This window comes from Branchiostoma belcheri, unplaced genomic scaffold (genome assembly GCF_001625305.1).
Source record: "Branchiostoma belcheri isolate BF01 breed outbred unplaced genomic scaffold, Haploidv18h27 scaffold2, whole genome shotgun sequence".
NCBI classification, from domain to species: domain Eukaryota; kingdom Metazoa; phylum Chordata; class Leptocardii; order Amphioxiformes; family Branchiostomatidae; genus Branchiostoma; species Branchiostoma belcheri.
The window spans coordinates 6106878-6112137 of NW_017803490.1; the positions used below are offsets into that span (position 1 = coordinate 6106878).

The 5260-nt window shown below is 40.2% G+C and overlaps 1 long non-coding RNA gene and 1 pseudogene across 1 annotated transcript; one reads left to right on the plus strand and one right to left on the minus strand.

Moving 5' to 3' along the window:
• Positions 1-983: 983 nt before the first annotated feature.
• Positions 984-1685, plus strand: LOC109468768. The gene is made up of 3 exons (XR_002140150.1): positions 984-1086; positions 1341-1410; positions 1569-1685. It is a non-coding gene; the product is annotated as an uncharacterized LOC109468768 (long non-coding RNA).
• A 2093-nt stretch (positions 1686-3778) lies between these two features.
• LOC109468448 overlaps positions 3779-5260 on the minus strand; it is a 36948-nt pseudogene continuing 35466 nt past the window's right edge.

A 5260-nucleotide genomic window follows, 5' to 3' on the forward strand; every position in this document is an offset into this window, starting at 1 on the left:
TTTCGCCATGATCACTCAAAAAGGACGGACCCCATCTTGGTTTGTGGAGAAGAAGAGCGCAAGAGGTGCCGGACCAACTGTTGTACAGACTTACATACCAGCAGGTATATAGAAGAAAAACATTCATTTATTAGCCTGGAGTACAGTCTTTTAAAAGCGACATTATGTAAGATTTTCACTATGTTAAACTTTGTTGTTTTACACATTTTCTTGCGCTATAAGCCTGCCTGGGTCCATAATGACATTTGGAGAGTAAAAGATCAACGTCGTTGCGCCGCACAAACGTTTTGGAAAACTGTCAACTCATCTGCTCTAGCGCGGCTCATGGTCATGTTGTCATCAAGTTACTAACAGAGGTGTTTCTTCTATTTCCACACAGTAAAAAGTTTCACCGTGTGGGCACGGTCGTTTGCACATGAAGATCCCGGTTTTGCAAACCTTGACCCGTATAGCAGAACGTACATCAGCATCAACGGACAAGCAAGCAGTATGTATTGAATTTCTTTATAAACATTGCTTTAAGACATTGTTCTGTAAGTTTTGTTTCTAACGATAGCCCAACACGCGTCGGTATAAAAAAAATAACGCGTTTGCTTCGTTTAAATGTTCTTCAATTGTAACTGTTATTTCATTTTATAACATATTTATTGCCCAGTTGCGAGGGCTAGCCTCTTGCTAATTGGTCAGTCCTGGCTGCATACTGATACAGTCAAATAAATGAAATCTGCTAAAGTTGCATTTGGATAGTTCAATCTTAATTAAAAGGCAACAACAGTTTACAAGGTTTAGATACAATCAATTCTAAAAAAAACAAGACGTCAGTCCTATATCCCGTTTATGAAACTTAGCATAAAAATTAAATACTGTGTTGAATTATAAGAAAATATATTAGAAGATCATCAGCAATTCTGGCCGTTTGTTTTCATTACAGAGTTGGAAAACGGCCCTCTTCGTGGGCATCAAGTGTATATTCTGAACGAGCAGAATGGGGAAGTTCTTGATAAGGCTGTGTTCGACACCTGGTACTATGGAGGAGGTAGAGCAGCAGCACAGAGACTTACAACCTATCTGCAGGAAGTCGAAGAGGTGTGTGTAACAACAAAGCGACTTAGTTTGGTGTACTGGCTAATGACCCCCCCCCCCCCCACCAACGAGGGTTTAATATGCCTCGATATTGTGTTGGCAATAGCACATGTACATTTTTTAATGCTGACTTCACTCAGATGTAAATATGCACCTATCTCTCAATTTGTTTAAAATGTCCGTTCTAAAATGCAAGTTGCTCTGTAATACCTGTGATAGTAAACATGTATTAATATTTTTGTTTTATTTTGCTGCAGGGGCGGATCATCGTTATCGCTGTCTTTGATACCGTTGGTTCACGTGCACCTGGATCCACCATTCAAATAGGTAATATTTCAATAGGTAATAATGTTTAAATCCTATAGCATGACACAAAGTAAGAATGCACATATGTTTTGTTCTGTATTGCTTATTGAGCTAGTTGGGCAGCCCTGGCTGTATATCTCTTCATACAGTTTAATAAATCAAATCAAATTTCATAATAGGCCATAGAGAATCTTTCGCCATGATCACTCAAAAAGGACGGACCCCAACTTGGTTTGTGGAGAAGAAGAGCGCAAGAGGTGCCGGACCTACTGTTGTCGAGGCTTACATACAAGTACTGTAGCTAACGAGAAGTAACCAGCAGGTAAAAGAAAAACATTCATTTATTAGTCTGGAGTCCAGACTATTTAGGCCCCTGTCATACATTGCCGAATATGGCCCCCTGAACACTAGCAGAATTCCCGCAACCATGGATATAGAATCAGGAAGATTAAAAAAATCCCCCACGACCAGAGGTTTTGTCCATTGCCACCTAATAAGATTAAAGACGAACACCATTTTATTATGGATTGTCCACTAACGTTATATAATGACAAAAGCACAAAGCTGTTCAAGCTTCTTTCTGCTTGTTCCAGGAAATTTGTTACATTTCATACTATATAGATAAATTCACTTTCATTCTAGAAGGTAATAACCCTTACTGTGTACAAATAGGTAAATATATCAAAGAATGTTAAGCTCTTAGAGGAAGTAGGTTAATTGATTAAAAATGTATGCAGTTTGAAAAAAATCACTTTCTTACGGTTACTATGCACCCTGGATGAGTATAATCCAACGCATACTAGTACATATAGTGCTCGAAATTCTACAGTAACGTTTACATTCATTTTCTAACTAAAATAATTACACAGAAACACAAAACATATGTAACAAAAACTGTCATTGGTTGAAAACTTTATCATTTTCAGTCATTATCATGAGTTGTTATGTATTTCATGTAAGATTTTTGCATGTTGTAGCCTACTGGTGTAGTACTGTGCAATTACTGGATTGTTGCTCTTGTGATGTCAAAATTGTGCGGACATTTGTGGTTGAAGCTGTGTATATTCCTACTAATTAAAGTATCTTCTTCCATTAGAAGAACAGTTATAGAGCGATTCTACGTTGTTTATTATTTACTTCATATTTCGTTCCATTTCCCCCTTATACGGTTATTTTTGCTCATTTTTATTTTCTTTTCAAGCTCCTTTGCGTTTCTTGGGTTTGCCATTTTTCGTTCCCGTTTTGTTGTTACCACTTGGTTTCGTTTTCCCTTGCACTTTCTCCACACTCATCTTCACTCATCGTCATCTTCATGGAGGTTTTCCACCGGGGATGATTCTGGCATGGCAGATAAAAAAAACTATAAACATGCAGCTTTGAAACATGTAGCATATAACTTGAAATAACAATGTAAGGTGCTGACATAAATGTAATACCTGTGTCAAGCCCCTGTCACACATCAAAACCTAAGTCCCCTGATCACCAACCAATCAAAGTTGGCTGAAGTTAAGGAGCAGTCTGGTCCACCTTTCTATGCGAATCAAATCGAATTTGAGTTAAACGTTGGTCAAATTTGATCCGTGAACACGCCCGAAACATTGCCGACGTGAAATGTTTCGTCATATATGTGTTGACTTGCAATGTTTTGAAAAAACAGTAGGAAGAATGGTGAAGAGAATCTTTTTTAAAAGAACGTACAGACACACACGCACACACGAAACACACACATGAAAACACACACACTTAACACACACACTTAACACACACACTTAACACACACACACACACGAACACGAAACACACACACACAAGAAGACACAAAACAAACACACACACACACACACACACACACACACACACACACGAAGTACACGTAAATTCAATAACCATTAAATACAGACCTGTGTTCCAGTAGTCGACACAGTCCGCACAGTCACAGTAATCTGCCGTGTTCCCACACCAGTTGTATGGAGAGCAGCATGCAGCAGGGTCACACTCAGCGGGCCTCCCATCTTCTGTAAGAAAACCCTCTCCACAGCGGCCATCATCGCGCCATTTCTTTGTAACTATTAGGAAAAAAAGACAACAGTTTTACGACCTCTTACCTTTGCCAAATTCTCTACCCAATCATGACGAGTTGTCCAAAATTTGACAGTCTTATCTTAAGAAAGAAGGTTGTCGTGGCATTTTCTTCAATTTTACGGAAATAAGGCCCTGATTTGCAATTGCATGATTCAGATCATGAGGTATCAAAAGTTTCATAACAAATGCATATTATTTAAGTTCTGCTGTTCACAAGCAAACAAACAAGTAAACAAGCAAACAGACAGACAGACGGACAAACGCTACTGGAAACATAACCTTTTTGGCGAAGGTAATAAACGTAACATCAAAATCGGATCTTACCGCTACAGAACGGCACGGCACACAGCTCCCATCTGCTGCCGGGATCCGTGGTGTAGCACCAAACTCCGGGTTCCTCGTCAGGATTCCGGCAGTAGTTCTGCTCCAGTCCTGCTGAAGGATAGTTAGCGGGTGTCCTGTCGTGTTCATGGGGCGTCTGACTGTCCCAACGCTGACACGCCCTGCCTGTTGCGGTCACAGAGACTGTTCCACGGTAGGATGCTCCATTGCCCACCTGGCATGACTCTGGCAGATGTAAAACGAAAGAGACGGCTATGCATAATTATTAAACTCGAAATAACAACGTAAGGGACAAGTGCCTATGCCAGCGTCCTTAACTTAAACTGTCAAGCGAACGGTTGCTTTTGAACAAGTGCTATCTAGTGTTATACGTACGTACATTCAAGGTACGTATTTGATACATCATTTTGCGCACGGGGCCAAGGGCCCAGGTAAGGTAAGGTAATCCCTATGGGGTCAACGATGGCCACCAAGTTTTTTTTTTACATCATTTTTGGTCTATATGTAAGGATGCTGAGATATGGGAATTAGACTGGGAAAAATGCTAACTTTTCTATGTGACGTTGGTGTCTTTTGTGTTCAGTTAACAAATGGTGAGGAAATGAGAAACAAAAAGCACATATAGGAGGAAGTTGTTTATTTGTTTGCTCACCAGTCCGTTTCTCACAGATGTATCCCTGCATTTTTGTGCACTGATGGTCATTCCAACCCCCATGAGACCCGATTTCAGCACAATCCTCATCGCCCATGTTGTTTGGCTCATTTGAGTTCCAGTTGCTACAACACAGGATAAAACACGAATTTTAGTACTAGTATTTTACACCTCCGTTAATTGTGTGTGTGTAGATTAATTAATTAAAGGTCAATTTTGGAACTCGAAAGTCCCATAGGCCTGTTTTGGGCTACATCAAAATCACTAGTCACATGCAAGGTATCCGCCCTCATGAGCTCAGGATATGGCCCTATTAAGTGCCTAAAAACCACGTAATCTTATCTTTCAAATAGCTCTGTTAGCATTTAATTTAACATTTTAATGTCTTGAGGTGGTGGGACTACGGCGCACAGATATGTCAACTTTGTATAGTTACATATTAATTATACCTTTTTTGTTGTGTGGCGCTGAACATTAATATAAGTTGTTAACTTGAGTGCAGCGCCACACTGTCCTTGTTATGTTTCTATGTTTTGATGAATAAAAAAAAGTGCCTAAAAGTTGACAGGAACTTACGTGACTGCAGGGTCATAACCCGTACCGTCCGCCCACTGCCAGGCGTCTTCAGCCACGATGTCAGACAGACCGAACCAGTAGGTGGCATCGACCTGTGTTCCCATATAGGTCTGCAACGGAACAAAAAGAAGCCAAGGTCACTATTGTATCCATAACCGTGCTTTATATTCAGAACCATGATCAGGAACAGTTCTGGATAGTTCGTTCATATTGGGAACC